The sequence below is a fragment of the Leptodactylus fuscus genome, chromosome 3, assembly GCF_031893055.1.
Source record: "Leptodactylus fuscus isolate aLepFus1 chromosome 3, aLepFus1.hap2, whole genome shotgun sequence".
NCBI classification, from domain to species: domain Eukaryota; kingdom Metazoa; phylum Chordata; class Amphibia; order Anura; family Leptodactylidae; genus Leptodactylus; species Leptodactylus fuscus.
Genome location: NC_134267.1, coordinates 16969532 through 16990604, shown reverse-complemented (window position 1 = coordinate 16990604; position 21073 = coordinate 16969532). Strand labels below are relative to the sequence as shown.

General features: G+C 42.5%; 1 protein-coding gene across 1 annotated transcript in view; it reads left to right on the top strand.

Moving 5' to 3' along the window:
• Positions 1-17545: 17545 nt before the first annotated feature.
• USH2A (usherin) overlaps positions 17546-21073 on the top strand; it is a 514207-nt gene continuing 510679 nt past the window's right edge. Inside the window, exon 1 of the mRNA XM_075267084.1 lies at positions 17546-17916. The gene's annotated coding sequence lies outside the window, so the exon portion shown is untranslated. The remainder of the gene's footprint in view (positions 17917-21073) is intronic.

The following is a 21073-nucleotide window of genomic DNA, read 5'->3' as shown; positions in this document are numbered from 1 at the left end:
AAATATTACAAAAATTTCTCATTCGACTGAATCCAAAGCTATTGGGGTTCTCCACCCATGAATTACTATTATAAACTGGGCTCCCTGTAAACCCCAAAGTATAATAAGTGAAGGTGCAGAGGAGGTGCACCTTCCCATCCTCATCTCTTCCATCATCTTCTTGCGTTGTCCAACCTCCTGGGTGATCCTCAAGCAATCATTGAGATCTTTGATTGAGTGTGCCAACATCATGGCATGGAGTCCAGAAGATCACCAAAGAGGACCCCAAGGGAGCACCAGGTGCACGAGCAAGCCCAGGAGAGATTAAGGAAGGTAAGTATTGATGTTTATCGATATTCTCATTTCTGCACCTTCTCTGGGCCAGATTTGCCAATTTCTAATATTAAATAGTCAAAAAAATGGACCAGACAACACAACCACCACACATAGTCAAAGACCCACCCAACTATGGTCCCCAGTAGCAGACTGAGTTTGTAGGTAAGATTTTTCCTCAGATTTATTAGAAGAATCTTACGACTATTGTGGCACGGCTGGTGGTCTGGGCTTTGGTTTTGTGACATTTTTTGGCCTTACTCTAATGTAATTTGCTAATTATAGAAGGAGTCCCCAGTTTGTGATGCCAAGTCTATGAGTCACTGTGGATACAGTGAAAAAGACCGATTCCTATTTTTTGTGGCTTCCAACCATCCAAGCATAGCCAGCATCAAGGCCAAACCAAAGAGGTTGTCCAGTTACACGGTCTACAAGCAGTTTGGGTTTTAACCAATTCTAAAAACTTAAGTGAGAACTATTATTGCTCTTATTTTCGTAAGAATGCTATCCCGTGACCCTTTCTTCTCCCATCTTGCTTTTGTATATATTTTTGAAAGTTGACCATATGTTCAGGTGACGTTGTATCTGGGAAAATTGTAGAATATGTGGTAAAAATGTTGTTGTGGTCATCACTGAAGAAACTTGCCCAACAGGCTATCTTTTCAATTTTGTCCTTGACCCTCCGATTCTGTTACGTGACTGTTAGCCCAGGAGAGGTAAATAACAGTGTTTTTTATGCTTGTATCCCCGATGAGTCTCTGATCATTATCCTCTGGGGTCTGAAAAGATATATAATTATAATAATTATACTGTGCAGCAACCTGTTAGTGGGAACTCAGAGGATGGGATTAGAACTAGTTGAAGAAGCCCCCTGGGCTGGTGCCGAGCTGTGGGGGCCTGAAGGTTGGTGATAGTCTTTCTCCACACAATGTCTTGAAACCTCTCTTAGCAATGATATGCCGTTTTCGCCAGATTTGGCTTCAGGTACCATCTTTATGCTGATGACACCCAATTATACACATCTTCCCGTGACATCACCCCTGCACTCATTCAGAACACCAGTGACTGTCTCTCTGCTGTCTCTAATATCATGTCCTCGCTCTATCTGAAACTAAATCTCTCTAAGACTGAACTACTACTGTTTCCACCATCTAACAGATCTGTCCCTGATATATCCATTGCAGTCTCAGGCCTTACTATAACTCCTAGGCAGCATGCCCGCTGCCTTGGGGTCATATTTGACGCAGACCTTTCCTTCACCCCTCATATTGAATCACTCGCACGTTCATGTCACCTCCACCTCAAAAACATCTCCAGAATACGCCCTTTCCTTACCAGAGATACACTAAAGACACTTATTGTCTCTCTGATTCATTCTCGCCTTGACTACTGTAATTCCTTACTAATCGGTCTTCCCCTCACTAAACTCTCTCCTCTACAATCTATTCTGAATGCAGCGGCCAGGCTCATCTATCAGGCTAGACGCTACAGCGATGCCTCCGGTCTGTGCCAGTCGCTACATTGGCTGCCTATTCATTATAGAATAAAATATAAAGTTATTACTCTCATCCACAAGGCTCTCCATAATGCCGCACCTCCCTACATTTCTTCCCTCATCTCTGTCTACCGCCCAACCCGTGCTCTCCGCTCACTCAATGACCTAACACTTACATCCTCTATTATCAGAACCTCCCATGCTCGTATACAAGACTTCTCCCGAGCTGCACCACTTCTCTGGAATGCTCTACCCCGGACAATCAGATTAACTCCCAACTTCTACAGTTTCAAACGCAAACTAAAGACGCATCTTTTCAGACAAGCCTATCACAATTCCTAATGCACAAAATTGTCTGAACACTGTATAAGCAATGCCGCCCCTGCTACCTCTTGTGTCACCCTCTCTACCTCATAGATTGTAAGCTCTTTTGAGCAGGGCCCTCAGTCCCATTGTGTGAAATGACGTTCTTTGTTATGTATGTCTGTATCTGAACCCTATAAATTGTACAGCGCTGCGGAATATGTTGGCGCTATATAAATAAAATGTATTATTATTATTATTCTTCTCTCTTTCTCAGGGCTAAAGATAAGGAACATAAGGATCTTGCACTGACTCTACTCACACACAATCTCACTCTCTGGAAGCTGGATGAAGACTCCAAGTCTCCTCTTCCAGTGATTATCTGGTTGGACTCATCCATTGGCTGTGTACTCCCCTATTCCATGTGGAACAGCCCATACAGGGATAACATCACAGTTACACATATACACTATACAAAAATATATACACTAACATACAATAAAACAGTTTTGGGATGCTACAATTGTAAGAATGCTGCATATGATTGTGCAACATGTCCCATGTGCTAATCTTGTGATTTCTCCTCTACCAATCATAAGGATTGCATTGTTGAACCAAGCACAGGGGCGTAACTACTGGGGTATCAGTGTTTTAGCGGCTGCCACAGGAACTGGGACATTAGGGCGCCCTGCGGGACACTGATATATATATATATTTTTTCTTTTTGGTAGGACGTTATCTGTAACTCCAGCAGGTAGTGGGTCCTATTTACTTACTGTTCCTGGCTCCTGCTCACGGCCGCCGGCGCTTCCCCTTCTGCAGAGGCGGCTGTGATCAGGAAAGGGGATTGGTAAGTAAGGCTGCGGGTCCGCACACCCCACAAACACCGCTATCATTATACTGGGGAAGTCTTTTCAGATACCTGAATATAATGATCGGAGGGCTAGAAGAGGTGAGGGAACACAAAAAACACATCTGGTCTATCATTGAAAATGGCCGACATCAGCGGTGAGTATGCCGGAGCACAGGAGAGGTAAATAACAGTGTTTTTTATGTTTGTATCCCCCCTGAGTCTCTGATCATTATACTATATTATATATGGGGTCTGAAAAGATATATAATTTTAATAATTGTAACATGGGTGGTCCACAATGGGGCATAACACTGTGTGCAGGGGCCACTATGGGACATAATACCGTGTGCAGGGGCCACTATGGGGGATAATACTGTGTGCAGGGGCCACTATGGGGCATAATACCGTGTGCAGGGGCCACTATGGGGGATAATACTGTGTGCAGGGGCCACTATGGGGGATAATGCTGTGTGCAGGGGCCACTATGGGGCATAATACCGTGTGCAGGGGCCACTATGGGGGATAATACTGTGTGCAGGGGCCACTATGGGGCATAATACTGTGTGCAGGGGCCACTATGGGGCATACTACTGTGTGCAGGGGCCACTATGGGGCATAATACTGTGTGCAGGGGCCACTATGGGGCATACTACTGTGTGCAGGGGCCACTATGGGGCATAATACTGTGTGCAGGGGCCACTATGGGGCATACTACTGTGTGCAGGGGCCACTATAGGGCATACTATTGTGTGCAGGGGCCACTATGGGGCATACTACTGTGTGCAGGGGCCACTATGGGGCATAATACTGTGTGTAGTAGTTACTATGGGGAATAACACTGCGCAGGGGCCACTATGGGGCATAATACTGTGTGCAGGGGCCATTATTGGGCATAAGACTGTGTGCATTTAAGTGTGTGCAGGAATGCGCTTTGTGCTCACGTGCAGGGAAGAGGGGTTGTCAGATTGGTGAGGGTCAGGGGCTCCTCACTTTGAGGCCCAGCCATTCCTAGTTACGCCACTGACCGAGCTTGCATGTGCATAGAGAAGTCTCGAGGAATGACAAGATGACAGCTCCTGGAGGTGTATGGTCTCCTTTATACATAAATGGATGAGATGATATCACGCAGGATGATAAATTCTTTACATATTCACTCCAAATTGTCCATAGATTTTAGCCGTGAATGATGTAAGCGAAGTTTTATTTTAAGATCCTACATATTAGAGAATTGTTGGGTTCCTGAAGGAAATATAAGACAATTCCCTTCTCTCTTTGTTAGTTTATCTTTGGTTTACCTGAGGAGTGCTTCTAAATTGTGATCAGCGTTGTTGAGATCTGCCATATTCCCACACCAATTATACTGTGCTAACAGGCATTTCTCTTATTAACTGTGAGCGCCACATTTATACCCATGGAGGGACAGCACTACGCTCTGCTACCTGGCAGGCTACTGGGTTGCCAGATTGGGGACTGACCTCTTGCTTCATCAGGTCTTCAGTTTTACGTTCTGCATAGACTTTAATGGGACACCATTAGATAACCTATACCCAGAGCTGATGCTTTTCTGCTGCCTGAGGCAAAAATTAGGCTAGACTACCACTATACATGTCACATGTCCCAGCGCATGTGCCATGATTGAAAGAATCTGGGAATATACACCCAGCATCAGTGCTCTGCTTAAAAGGTTCATCCAAGAATTGGGAAAACTCTGGATGGGCCTGGGAAAGGTGCAACATGAATAAAAACATACTGACCTGACCCTAGCACTCCAAAGTGCACCACCACAGCCTCTTTGGTCACGCACTGTGCATGATGCTGGTATGACCCAAGTGACTGCTGAGACTCAATCACAGACTCAACAGTATCTGACCAGCGCCAGAACCCAGTGATGTGAGTAACACTAGATATATGTTAAAGGGATCCTATCATTAGAATCCATTTTTTTCTAACACGTAGGAATAGCCTTAAGAAAAGCTATTCTTCTCCTACCTTTAGATGGCAGAGCCTACTGCAGCTGCGCGCGACCATTTTTTTGTGGCCGCTTACGTGAACTCTTGTGGTAAGTGGCCACAAAAAAATGGCCGTGCGCAGGTGCATTCGGCTCTGCCTGAGGCCCACTATCAGAGCCGATTGCGCATGCGTAGAAGATTGAAAGCAAGGCTGGAAGACGACGCGTGGAGGCCGGTTCCTGAAGAAGATGGAGGCGGCGCTAGAAAGTTCTCTAGCAGCATTGGGGACGCCCCCAGTGCTGTTAGAGCGCTGGGGCCCACCCCCAGTTCTGCGAGAAAACTCATTTGCATAAACGGAATATCTACCGAACGGCGGCGCGGAGAAGACATCTAAAGGTAGGAGAAGAATAGCCTTTCTTAAGGCTATTCCTACGTGTTAGTCAGAAAAAAAGGGATTCTAATGATAGGATCCCTTTAACTCACCTTATTATACTCTGGGGTCTGGTCTACAGTCTGAATGAAACTGCTGGGTGAACCTGGTGAGATTAATCTCTCAGGGACTGGGCAATCTGCCGCCTGAGGCGAGATACTCATTTTGCCTCTAGACAGATATGGCCCCACCTATATCTTCTGCTACGCATTGTAAGTAGCATGGCTCAAGCATATTAACACTATCAGTAGCCATGTTCTTCCAAAATAGCTGATCTCCAAGGATCCTGCCTGTCAGACCATCTCAAATGTAATCCGGAGGTATTTTTAACTATTGGGTTGGCAGAATTGGGAAGAACTTTTGCCCTGGTGTATCTCAGATGTCATGAACAGTGGACAGATCTCCTGGGTCAAGTGCAATGCTCAACCGCATTGCTCACAAAAAGTAGTGCCGTGTTCCCCCAATGAATAGGGTCTGCTCCGGGATGCCTGTGCTCCATTTTAGCAAGTATAAGGTTAACCCTTTCCCATTCCCGCATAGCTACTGTTGGAGGGGCTAGTAATAGCCTTCCACCACCGTGCCTGACCATATAATGACAGGTTTTTTTGGTCCTGTCCTGAACTCTATGGTTACTGTCGGAGAGAAACAGTTACGTAGCTAGACATGGTCAGACTGCAGGGAAGTTTCCGAGTCCTGGAAATCTATAGAGCTCCAACATCACCAACCTAGATCACCAGGAATACATTGTTACGAGACAGAACTATCACTCCATATAAGAGAATATATACTGTACTATATAGTCATTGCACACCCAGCGCCGCACCTCTCATGAGGCGACCTGAAGCGACCACTTCAGGTGGCGCTATGCCAGGGTCCCGGGAGGGGTGGGGTGTGGGGGGGGTGGAGCAGCATTTTTGTGGACCTAAGCCAGTCCGGGACAAGCTGTCATGGACTGGCTTAGCGTCACCGTCTCGGCAGCTCGACACGGGAAGCGAGCGGTGGATTAGGGAGGCCCTGTGGACGCAGCGCTGCTCCAGCGGCCTCCCTTCACGCTTAGCAGGTCCTCTCCCTGCCTGCTCTCTGCCTGCTAACGCCGCACCGTCCCCAGCTTTCTGTCGTCCGCCTCAGGCTGCAAAAAAGCTAGGTTCACCCCTGTGCACACCCTAACCTAGGCAGTTAAGTAGGGGGCCCCATTAAGTGTTTTGCCTCAAGCTAGGTGTACAATACCACCCAGCAACATTGTATCAAACTGGGATTCTATCTAATTTCTATCCCAACTTGCAATAAAACTGACCAAAGCAGATTATTCAGATTTTGATGCTAACGGCCCACCGCCGAGCGTCCTCCTCCTCGCCATCCGCCATAAATAACATTACAAGCATGAAGATATCTAGTCTATTGCTGGGGGTTGTGAGATTGCCCCCCTGTACCGTAGCCAAAAAGTTTACTTTGTAAACACATTTTAGTTCATATGGAGTTGGCACCTTTCTAACACGACAGTACCTTCATTTCTATGCAGCCTTTTAATCATACTCTGCCTGCAGATGTTATACAGATTTCGCTATTGTTCAGAGAGAGAATTTTAGCATTGGTTATTACTTAGCTTCCTCTTGGGGCCTGCAGTGCAAAGCAAATTTTTACCCCTTAGGCAATTTGAAAGTACTTTGTAGCTTGTCAGTAGAAATTGCTGTGTTTTCCTCTGGAGAGAAGTGTTTGAAGGGTGTGCGGATGAGCCGGAGCTGGGTGGGATTTTCCGCTTTCAATTGGAGCTCATTAATTTCTCAAATCTCTAGCGAGAAAAAAAAAGACACTTTATTTATGGGATCTTTAAACTGAATCATTTACAGTATTACAGATGAAATATTAACACAGGTAAAGAATAACAAGTGCGCGCAAACTCCATTACAAGGGAAATTGGGAAAGGCTCCGATTTAGTTTTGTAGAGTTTAGAAGAATTGCGCTAAATTGGCATTATTCTGACCCGTTAACTCAGTAGGAGGAAATGATCAACCTATAGACACTGCAGGGGAACCGTAGAAAGCTTTTGACTGGGAATCCCATACAGTATAAGTCCTCCTTTACTGGTCCCCACACGGTATAATTGCCTCTTTACTGATACCCCACATGGTATGTTGCCCCTTTATTGGCCCCCAGTAGGGTTGAGCGATCGGGATCGGAAAAGATTGGATTCCGATTGGCGATCGAGTAAATTTCAGAATTCTGATCCCAATCTTTTCCAGAAGGATCGAGGTCGGAGGTTATCTCAAGATTGGCTCAACTCTAAAAGTGACTTTTCCCATAGAGAAGCATTGACTAGGGTTGAGGATCGGAAAAGATCGGATTCCGATCGGCAATCGAGCAAATTTCACGATCGGGAAAATAATCAGAAATCGGATTTTAAAATCGATCCTGAAATCTCAAGATCGGCTCAACCCCAGTCCCCATACAATACATTACCTTATGAGGTTATTATGAAGTTGCCATTCATGATGACATCAAAGTTATGATGATGTCACTGAACGTGGAAACTGCCCACTGACAGCCTGCTGTTCTTCTTGTGACCTCTGAATCGTCTACTGCTCACGTACTGTGCCAGGGGTCCTCAAACTTTTTAAACAGGGGGCCAGTTCACTGTCCCGCCAACCACTACAGTTAACAAAAAACTATGAACAAATTCCTCCCCACACAGTATTAAATGCTCCACAGTACGTCATTGCGCCTGCGCCGCGGCAGAAGTCACACTCTGCAGTCAGTGTAGGTTGTGGGTGGTGTGGTACAAACAGCTGAAAGAAGGGATCGCTTACTATTGGGGAATCCTGTACTGGACTCTGTCCTCTGCAACTAGATACCGGATTGGACTCACTGGCAACAGCTACTGGAGAATATATACCCTTTCCTACAACCCCGCCCACTGGCTTGTGATTGGTCATGAGGTAGTACAGCATTATATGAAAGTGCATCTATACAGTAAAATGGCAGACATATTGCATTTACCATAGACATATATAAGACAAGACAAACAGGACAACCCCGGGGTACATGTCACAAATACAAAACATATAGCAGCTCACTCTGGGATGCTGCATCCGTATTTGATACCCAAGTGTCATCCATGTTTCATCCATTTTGAACAGACTGTTGTGAAATGGAATGAATGGATTATTTAATAGTTTTATTTATTTATTTTTTTTACCCAACCCAATGATTCGCTTTTAACAACAGTCACTCGATACAAATCTGTTTTGACTCTTAAAAATAGACTGAATGGGTCAAATTTATGGAGATCAGTGTTAGAGGGAAATATTCAAAACCCAAACACATTTCTAAAATATAAAAACAGTATAAAACAATATATATTCAACTGTTATTCACAAGTAGTGTCCTAGTGGGATATTACATAGGGTTCATGTCTGGTATTACAGTTCGGAACCTGAGGATGTGTAAGTGTATGCGATGTGCATAGAAAAGTATCTGATAGTTAGACATGTCTGCTAATCCGGCACCTTGGCACCTTGGTTGGTGTCCGGGTAAGAGCTGCAACTGTTTATCTTCAGCCCCCTTCTGGGTTTTTTTTTTATATACGGGCACCAGGTAACTTTTTTTCTTCTTGTGAATCCAGCACCTTGGCAGTCCAGAATGCTGGAATAATAGCAATGTGTACTATATTTGCTATTAAAGAGAATAGGACTAAAATAATAATAATAATAATAATAATAATAATAATAATAATAATAATAATAATAATAATAATAGATTAATACAAGCATGGTAGTAATAGTATGAAATACTACAATATAATGTAAATAATATTTATTACTATAAAAAATAATATTAGTATGTAATACTACAGCAAAAAAATACTATGCAAAAATACAAATAATAATAATAATAATAATAATAATATAGAATATTACAGTATAATACAAATAATATGAATACTATATTAATACATCCATTACAGATACCACTCTTACCTCCACTACAACTAACATTAGCATTAAATAGTAATAAATGTTGCTTCTATGACTACTGCTCCTACCTCCACTATAAGTCCTTCTCCTACTGTACCTGCACCTTCATTACAACTAATTTTAGTAGTAAAGGTTGCTGCTACTCCGACACTCACTATTACAACTACTGCTACTAATCCTACATTCACTGTTATGACTCCTAGTGCACCTCCACTACAACTACTACTCCTACTCCACCTACTCTACAGCTACTACTATTACCTCCACTACAACTACTACTTCTACTCCACCTACACTACAGCTACTACTATTACCTCCACTACAACTACTACTCCACCTACACTACAGCTACTACTATTACCTCCACTACAACTACTACTCCTACTCCACCTACTCTACAGCTACTACTATTACCTCCACTACAACTACTACTTCTACTCCACCTACTCTACAGCTACTACTATTACCTCCACTACAACTACTACTCCACCTACACTACAGCTACTACTATTACCTCCACTACAACTACTACTTCTACTCCACCTACACTACAGCTACTACTATTACCTCCACTACAACTACAACTTCTACTCCACCTACTCTACAGCTACTACTATTACCTCCACTACAACTACTACTCCACCTACACTACAGCTACTACTATTACCTCCACTACAACTACTACTTCTACTCCACCTACACTACAGCTACTACTATTACCTCCACTACAACTACAACTTCTACTCCACCTACTCTACAGCTACTACTATTTCCTCCACTACAACTACTACTCCACCTACACTACAGCTACTACTATTACCTCCACTACAACTACTACTTCTACTCCACCTACTCTACAGCTACTACTATTACCTCCACTACAACTACTACTCCACCTACACTACAGCTACTACTATTACCTCCACTACAACTACTACTTCTACTCCACCTACTCTACAGCTACTACTATTACCTCCACTACAACTACTACTCCACCTACACTACAGCTACTACTATTACCTCCACTACAACTACTACTTCTACTCCACCTACTCTACAGCTACTACTATTACCTCCACTACAACTACTACTCCTACTCCACCTACTCTACAGCTACTACTATTACCTCCACTACAACTACTACTTCTACTCCACCTACTCTACAGCTACTACTATTACCTCTACTACAACTACTACTCCTACTCCACCTACTCTACAGCTACTACTATTACCTCTACTACAACTACTACTCCTACTCCTCCTACTCTACAGCTACTACTATTACCTCTACTACAACTACTACTCCTACTCCACCTACTCTACAGCTACTACTATTACCTCTACTACAACTACTATTTTTACTCCACCTACTCTACAGCTACTACTATTACCTCTACTACAACTGCTACTCCTACTCCACCTACTCTAAAGCTACTACTATTACCTCTACTACAACTACTACTCCTACTCCACCTACTCTACAGCTACTACTATTACCTCTACTACAACTACTACTCCTACTCCACCTACTCTACAGCTACTACTATTACCTCCACTACAACTACCCCTACTACACTACCCTACAACTACTACTATTACCTCCACTACAATTCCTACTCCTACTCCACTACACTACAACTATTATTTCTACTCCACCTACACTACAGCTACTACTATTACCTCCACTACAACTACTACGCCTACTACACTACACTACAACTACTACTCCTACTACACTATAACTACTACTCCTACTCCACCTACACTACAGCTACTACTATTACCTCCACTACAACTACTACTCCTACTCCACCTACACTACAACAACTACTCCTACTCCACTACACTACAACTACTACTCCTACTACACTACACTACAACTACTACTCCTACTACACTACACTACAACTACTACTACTACTCCACCTCCACTACAACTACTACTATTACCTCCACTACAACTACTCATCCACCTACACTAAAGCTACTACTATTACCTCCACTGCAACTGCTACTCCTACTGCACCTACTCTACAGCTACTACTATTACCTCCACTACAACTAATACTACACTACACTACAACTACTACTATTACCTCCACTACAACTACTACGCCTACTACACTACACTACAACTACTACTCCTACTACACTATAACTACTACTCCTACTCCACCTACACTACAGCTACTACTATTACCTCCACTACAACTACTACTCCTACTCCACCTACACTACAACTACTACTCCTACTCCACTACACTACAACTACTACTCCTACTACACTACACTACAACTACTACTCCTACTACACTACACTACAACTACTACTCCTACTCCACCTCCACTACAACTACTACTATTACCTCCACTACAACTACTCATCCACCTACACTAAAGCTACTACTATTACCTCCACTGCAACTGCTACTCCTACTGCACCTACTCTACAGCTACTTCTATTACCTCCACTACAACTACCCCTACTACACTACCCTACAACTACTACTATTATCTCCACTACTACTACTACTTCTACTACACTACACTACAACTACTACTCCTACTCCACCTACTCTGCAGCTACTACTATTACCTGCACTACAACTACTCATCCACCTACACTAAAGCTACTACTATTACCTCCACTGCAACTGCTACTCCTACTGCACCTACTCTACAGCTACTACTATTACCTCCACTACAACTACCCCTACTACACTACCCTACAACTACTACTATTATCTCCACTACTACTACTACTTCTACTACACTACCCTACAACTATTACTATTACCTCCACAATTCCTATTCCTACTCCACTACAACTATTACTCCTACTCCACCTACACTACAGCTACTACTATTACCTCCACTACAACTAATACTACACTACACTACAACTACTACTATTACCTCCACTACAACTACTACTCCTACTACACTATACTACACTACAACTAGTACTCCTACTACACTACAACTACTACTCCTACTCCACCTACACTAAAGCTACTACTATTACCTCCACTACAACTACTACTCCTACTACACTACACTACACTACAACAACTACTCCTACTACACTACACTACAACTACTACTCCTACTCCACCTACACTACAACTACTACTATTACCTCCACTACAACTACTACTCCTACTCCACTACACTACAAGTACTACTCCTACTCCACCTACTCTACAGCTACTGCTATTACCTGCACTACAACTACTACTCCACCTACACTAAAGCTACTACTATTATTTCCACTGCAACTGCTACTCCTACTCCACCTACTCTACAGCTACTACTATTACCTCAACTACAACTACTCCTCCTTCTACACTACAACTACTACTATTACTGCTTCTACACTACAACTACTTATATTACCTCTACCCCACCTACTACTCCTACTGTATCTACTCTACAGCTACTACTGTTACCTCCACTACAACTTCTACTCCTACATCATCCACTATAATTACTACATCTACCTCCACTACTCTTACCTTCATTACAATTAATATAAATCGTGAATGTTACTGCTACTCCTACATCCACTATTACTACTACTCCTATGTCCACTACAACTACTACTGATCAATAATAACTTCTTCTTCTTCCTCTTCTTCTTCTTCCTCTTCTTCTTCTTCCTCTTCTTCTTCTTCTTCTTCTTCTTCTTCTTCTTCTTCTATTAATAACAGTAATGGAAATTGGGGGAAACATAAGATGAATGATTTTCTATTTCCATCCTACCCCGGGCCTCCTCCTATCACCTCTCCCATGTGATGAACTTGCCTTCAGATATCCTTCTAGCAGATTAATATGGTAAGTACCACAAGTACCTTTTCTATGAAAATGAATATATTAGGAGTAAATGTTAGTCATTTAATATGCCTGCCGCGCCGCGCTAACAGTCTGTCTCCTTCTCTCTATACCTTTTGTATTCATCCCTTATCTAAAGAAAGACCACTACCCACACTTACTCATTAGAGGGAAATTTCCGAACAATGAACATGTGCTATGAATTATCATTTTAAGGCGCTAATCAATTCTTCCTGACATTGGACTTGTATTACAATGTATTTCAAAGACATCAGTCAACTGGACGCATTCTCCCAGTGCGTGCGGAGCTACGTATGCAAAATATAATATTGTAATCGCCAGTAAAGGAAAATTTCAATATTGTTTTACGAATTATCTCCCGCATTAAGCGCCGGTTCGAGATAACTATTCAAAAATCGTTTCTTTTTAGCTAGTCAATACTAGAAATTTCCTTAGGGTGTTATACTAATATATCTGGTGGCAAAAATCCTCAATTTAATAGACCCAAATTTCAATTAATAAGGTTAGCACAATGAGGTTCATTTCCATCTTTTGTATTAAAAAAAAATAAAAAAATAGGGCATTGTAACTTTAAGATATGTGACCGCCTTGGAGGTGCTTTTACTTTAATTAGGGAAATTATACTCTTAAATTAATTTTTCTTTTATTTGTTTTATACAAAAGAAGAATTTCAGGCGGTCACGAGAAGGCACTTAATGAAATGAATTGCTAAAAATGAAAAAAGGGCAATTAAAATAAAAAAAGTTAAGAATTCAGGTTGGGTTAGAGTCGTCTAAGACCAAACTGATCTTTCCAGAACTGGGACAGTACTCAAGTCCATAGACCACTTAGGGTAAGATGGAGTATATTGGACCGGAGTATATTGGACCAGACCTCACCGGCCAATCCAATGCACCGGCATCCAGCCGCGCACTCCGCTCCAGATTAGGCCCAATGAATGGGCCTAGTCGGAGGAGGGAGTGTCTTCAGGGCGAATTGGCCTGAAGAAGGAGCATGCCGCTCATTCAATGGGAGCCATATTTTTGGTCAGGATTTTGAGCCTGTATCCAAAATACTCCGCCTGAACTTACCCTTAGGGCTAAACCCCATATTGATTTCAATGGGGCTATTCACATCTCTGCTTTTTGATGGTCCATTTTCATGCTCCTTTCAAAAACATGACAGTTTCCATTTTCGACCATTTTCATGGACTCAAGTCTATGAAATTCGGGGCACAATGGACAGTTGCATCTGTTTTTCTTGGTTGTTTTTTTAGCAGGGTCATGTACGTGTAGCCTAAGAATCAGATACCTATCTTTTTAGGGGAAGGACTATGGGGCAAGAGACCTTAGGCTTCAGCCATTTGCCTCCTTAGATACTGCAGTCAGTAGTGAACATGGCTTCTAAGGAACTTGACAGAGGTTGCTTTCTCTATCTGTCCATATGCCCCATTGCACAAATGTAGGGTGCCAATGGGTTACATCGGAATCCAGGGTACTAACCAAAGCACCCAGGTCCTCCATAGAAATCTGTCTAAAATACCTGTCTAAAAGGAAGATTTTTTTTTTCCTAGTCTCTCCAAAATCTGTTTCAGACCGGGGCCCCACAGGATGGAAATGCCGTGATTTGTCGCTGCAGGAAAAATCGCTGCCTTTTACAGTACAGGCAAAGTGGATAGGATTCTAGAGAATCCCATGCCCGCTTTGTGGTAAAAACTGCTGTACAGATTAAAAAAAACAAAAAAAACAAAACCAAGCTGCCGATAAATAGGAAACAGCATTGGTATTAGTCACATGTAGAGATGAGAGAGTCTAAAATCGGACCACAGCAGTCTCCATTGTGGTCCAATCTTAGACTCCGCCTCCTCACAGACGAGCCTCCGGCAGAACCAGCGTTGATTGGATGAATGCTGTACACTGGCCAATCAACGCTGGTCAATTCATGCCTATGAGAAAAAGTAAGCTCCCTTGTAACAGCAAGCGGCCAGCTCTCCTGATTAGCAAGGACGAGCCTGCTGCAGAACCAGCGTTGATTTGCCGCAGGCTCGTCTTTGCTAGTTGGGAGAGCTGGCAGCTTGCTATTACGAGGGAGCTTACTTTTTATCAGGCTCTGTGCAGTTAGAGCGCACGGACCCCATAGACTATAATGGGGTCTGTGCGCTTTAAGCACACAGCGCTCCTCCTGAACACTCTCCTCCTGCTATTCGTGGACTTGGTGACTCTCCTTTAGTCGAATAGTGCTTTCCCCTGAAACGAGCATTTTTTCCCATAGACTATAATGGGATTCGATATTCGATTGAGTAGTTGAATATTGAGGCTCTACTCGAAACGAATATCGAATCTCGAATATTTCACTGTTCGCTCATCTCTAGTCACATGCAAGATGCCACAAAGTGCAGAGTTGTCCGATTTTCGAGAAAGAGGTAATTGTGGGGTAACACAAAAAGGGTCGATCCTTAAGGGACATAGCAAGCAAACTGAATTACCCAAAATGGACAGTGGCCTATGTGATTACGAAGTGGAAGATGAACGGTGATTGTCGGAATGTGCCCTGAGTCGGCAGACCCCCGAAACTGGAAGATAGAGACCGACGAGTGCTGGCCAGAGAATCCACACCCAACCCATGGCTCACATACACCAGGAGTGTCACCAGACATCCGGGAGTATTGTGTCCATCAATCCCATCTGTAAGGATTCAGGAAGCATCTGCTGGGGTCTACCAACTATTGTACTGTATAGGAATAAATGCTGTTTTTCTATTCTACCACAGGGGCCCAAATACTAATTGGTAGACAGTGTATAAAAGTGGATACAAAAAATAAAACATAATTCATAATGATGAAGCCAATAAGCATGGATATAACCATGAGTGCTGGAATTTTGTATGGTCTGGGACTTGTCAGAAACCTGGCCATGATGTCCTTACTGTGGTCGGGTTATCTTCTCATACATGTAGTGTCCTCCTGATAACCAGCCATGATGTACTTATTGTGGTTAGGTTATCTTCTCATACATGTAGTGTCCTCCTGATAACCAGCCATGATGTACTTATTGTGGTTAGGTTATCTTCTCATACATGTAGTGTCCTCCTGATAACCAGCCATGATGTACTTATTGTGGTTAGGTTATCTTCTCATACATGTAGTGTCCTCCTGATAACCAGCTATGATGTCCTTATTGTGGTCGGGTTATCTTCTCATACATGTAGTGTCCTCTCTTGATAACCAGCCATGATGTCCTTATTGTGGTCGGGTTATCTTCTCATTCATGTAGTGTCCTCCTGATAACCAGCCATGATGTCCTTATTGTGGTCGGGTTATCTTCTCATACATGTAGTGTCCTCCTGATAACCAGCCATGATGTCCTTATTGTGGTTGGGTTATCTTCTCATACATGTAGTGTCTTCCTGATAACCAGCCATGATGTCCTTATTGTGGTCAGGTTATCTTCTCATACATGTAGTGTCCTCCTGATAACCAGACATGATGTACTTATTGTGTCTGAGTTATCTTCTCATACATGTAGTGTCCTCCTGATAACCAGCCATGATGTCCTTATTGTGGTCAGGTTATCTTCTCATTCATGTAGTGTCCTCCTGATAACCAGCCATGATGTCCTTATTGTGGTCAGGTTATCTTCTCATACATGTAGTGTCCTCCTGATAACCAGCCATGATGTCCTTATTGTGGTCAGGTTATCTTCTCATACATGTAGTGTCCTCCTGATAACCAGCCATGATGTCCTTATTGTGGTCGGTTATCTTCTCATACATGTAGTGTCCTCCTGATAACCAGCCATGATGTCCTTATTGTGGTTGTTATCTTCTCATACATGTAGTGTCTTCCTGATAACCAGCCATGATGTCCTTATTGTGGTCAGGTTATCTTCTCATTCATGTAGTGTCCTCCTGATAACCAGCCATGATGTCCTTATTGTGGTCAGGTTATCTTCTCATACATGTAGTGTCCTCCTGATAACCAGCCATGATGTCCTTATTGTGGCTGGGTTATCTTCTCATACATGTAGTGTTCTCCTGATGATAACCAGCCATGATGTCCTTATTGTGGTCGGGTTATCTTCTCATACATGTAGTGTCCTCCTGATATGACTGCAACATTTTTACATTTTTAATTATTTATATTAGCAAATATGTTTCATTTTTAATTGTAAATATGATTATGTTCATGAGAAAGAAAACAAAAACATTAAGGTTTACTTTATTTTGTGTGTTTTATAATATATATATATATATATATATATATATATATATATATATATATTTGATGCTAAACATACTGTAAAAATCATAGAGGCAATGAAAGGACAAGCCATACATCTTAATATCTGACCATGTGGCCAGCAGGTGGATGTCGTGACAAGAACTCTTGCCTGATACAATGTGGCGAGGTGACATCACACATGCTCCTTCCTACTTACAGAACTCCTCGCAGCCCCGTGTCAAGGTAGAAGACCAGGCTAATTTCCATACATATAAAAGTACAAGAAGCACCTGCACAAGGCCGTCAGGGCTCAGGCAAAAAAAAGGTTTTCATTTGCATAGAGTGAAACTAGATAATGAAGTAAGACCTAAGACCTGAGACAAAGGGAAAGACAGATGGCGATGGCTGGAGAAGTTTAATCAGCTTTCCTGAGGCACAACAAGCAGGAGGAGGATGATGGTAAGGAGCAGCCATTCACCAACCTGCATACAGTATATACACCGGCTTCATACTACAGGCCCGCGCGCTAGGATGTCTGCTCCCTCATATACAGGTAAGGGGAGAATATGGGCTCATATTAGAGAATAACTGAGTGCACACTTGTTGCACGCTAAGAATACCTGGATTATTGTATGACATGTATCCATCAGATATTACAGGGACAAGGACAATGCAGGGATACATTGTGATTGTAACCATATGCAATGTATAGGAAGCAAGGGTTGTCCAGATATGTGACTTGATGGCCTCTCATAGATTGTAAGCTCTTGCGAGCAGGGCCCTCAGTCCCATTGTGTGAAATGACTTTCTTTGTAATGTATCTTTCTGTCTGTATTTGAACCCTACAAATTGTACAGCGCTGCGGAATATGTTGGCGCTATATAAATAAAATGTATTATTATTATATTATATACTTAATGGGGTTCCCACTGGACTATAACCATATTCACATCCATAGACAGTTAAGAGTTAAACATTTTTGCAAATACGAATAACTAAAAATTTTGCACAGTTTTATAGATATCTTATAAACATCTTAATGGGGGCATCTGTTGTCATAATCATTATTAAATGGATAGAACCATGAATGAAGGGAATTTCTATGGTCAAAATCCCCAAATTTCCATGTGACTATCTACAATTAAAGTAAAAAAGTACTACATCCTGCAATTTACACTTTGACCCCTAAGCCTAATAATAGGCTGACACTTGCCGCTTCTGTAGGGGTTTGTTTTGCAGCACCTTATTTACATCACAGACACGATTACAACAGCACCTCTATAGATAACACCCCTGAGCCATCATTACATCACTATTGACAATAGATGATGTCACAGCTTATCTCCTCCCCCTCCCAGCACTGAGCATGTCTAGACTTCGATGAGTTGGCTCTAGTCTACCGCTGCCTATGGCCATGACTCTGCCACAAAGCATATCGCTAAATGCTGTTAACAGAGAGCAAGTTCAAGCAAGATGGCCGCCCCCATAATCATGTACAGAAAAAAAAACGCCAAACTGAAAATAAAAACAGATTAGAAATAAGTGATCGATTTCAATATCTGGTGTTAATAATTGAATTTAAAAATTGGCAACACCTTTGTTGTAAGTCCGAAAGAAAGACAAGGGGAATTTTTTGTGACAATAGCAGAACCGTGTGTGAATTGTTTCCAGACAAGGTTACAAAGTGGCAAAAGGAAAGTGTCATAGAATACAAGGAGAGACGTGTAATCTTCGGAAAACCCTCAGCCTTGTAGGAAGAGAAAAAAAAAGAAAGAAAGAAAGGAAATACACTTGAAAATATAAGTTAATTTACAGTTCACCTATCCCCCCAGGACCCCTCCTCTGGCGATGCCCCAGGTTGTAGCCCTGCTCATCCGCCCCGTATAAGCGAGTGTTTTATCCCTGTCTGTTCTCTGTCTCAGTGATGCGGCTGCTGAAAGATACAAAGATTTGTCAGAGTTCATTTACCGCCCTTTATTTTTGGTCACTTTCGCTTTTTTTTTCTCCATGTCTGTAATAAACATCAATAATCTTATATATATATATATATATATATATATATATATATATATATATATATATATATATATATACATACACTCACCGGCCACTTTATTAGGTACACCATGCTAGTAACGGGTTGGACCCCCTTTTGCCTTCAGAACTGCCTCAATTCTTCGTGGCATAGATACAACAAGGTGCTGGAAGCATTCCTCAGAGATTTTGGTCCATATTGACATGATGGCATCACACAGTTGCAGCAGATTTGTCGGCTGCACATCCATGATGCGAATCTCCCGTTCCACCACATCCCAAAGATGCTCCTCTATTGGATTGAGATCTGGTGACTGTGGAGGCCATTGGAGTACAGTGAACTCATTGTCATGTTCAAGAAACCAGTCTGAGATGATTCCAGCTTTATGACATGGCATTGCATTATCCTGCTGAAAGTAGCCATCAGGTGTTGGGTACATTGTGGTCATAAAGGGATGGACATGGTCAGCAACAATACTCAGGTAGGCTTTGGCGTTGCAACGATGCTCAATTGGTACCAAGGGGCCCAAAGAGTGCCAAGAAAATATTCCCCACACCATGACACCACCACCACCAGCCTGAACAGTTGATACAAGGCAGGATGGATCCATGCTTTCATGTTGTTGACGCCAAATTCTGACCCTACCATCCGAATGTCGCAGCAGAAATCGAGACTCATCAGACCAGGCAACGTTTTTCCAATCTTCAATTGTCCAATTTCGATGAGCTTGTGCAAATTGTAGCCTCAGTTTCCTGTTCTTAGCTGAAAGGAGTGGCACCCGGTGTGGTCTTCTGCTGCTGTAGCCCATCTGTAGCCTCAAAGTTCGACGTACTGTGCGTTCAGAGATGCTCTTCTGGCTACCTTGGTTGTAACGGGTGGCTATTTGAGTCACTGTTGCCTTTCTATCAGCTCGAACCAGTCTGGCCATTCTCCTCTGACCTCTGGCATCAACAACGCATTTCCGCCCACAGAACTGCCGCTCACTGGATGTTTTTTCTTTTTCGGACCATTCTCTGTAAACCCTAGAGATGGTTGTGCGTGAAAATCCCAGTAGATCAGCAGTTTCTGAAATACTCAGACCAGCCCTTCTGGCACCAACAACCATGCCACGTTCAAAGGCACTCAAATCACCTTTCTTCCCCATACTGATGCTCGGTTTGAACTGCAGGAGATTGTCTTGACCATGTCTACATGCCTAAATGCACTGAGTTGCCGCCATGTGATTTGCTGATTAGAAATTAAGTGTTAACGAGCAGTTGGACAGGTGTACCTAATAAAGTGGCCGGTGAGTGTATATTTGTGTATACTATATTTATAAGGTGCTGGTGTAAGATTTAGGAAATACTCTGCCCTGGTGTGTTACATTGTTAGATTTGTTAGATCACATTGTGGGATTCTATACAGTGTAGCTGCAGAATAAGACAACCAGTTACAATGTGATAGATACATTATATCAGAAGAGAATTCTATTGTTCTATATTGTTTATCTTACTTTTTAACCATTTCAGGGCCAGGCCATTTTTGTTGGTTCGGGACCGGATATATTTTTGGGTTTTTCCGTACATGCAGTTTTGAAGGCCATAACATTTTTGCACCATTGGGTTATTCAAATAACGTTTGCTGTTTTTTAGCTTTATTTTATTTTGTGTTTATTTTCGCCAAGTTTTTTTTTTTT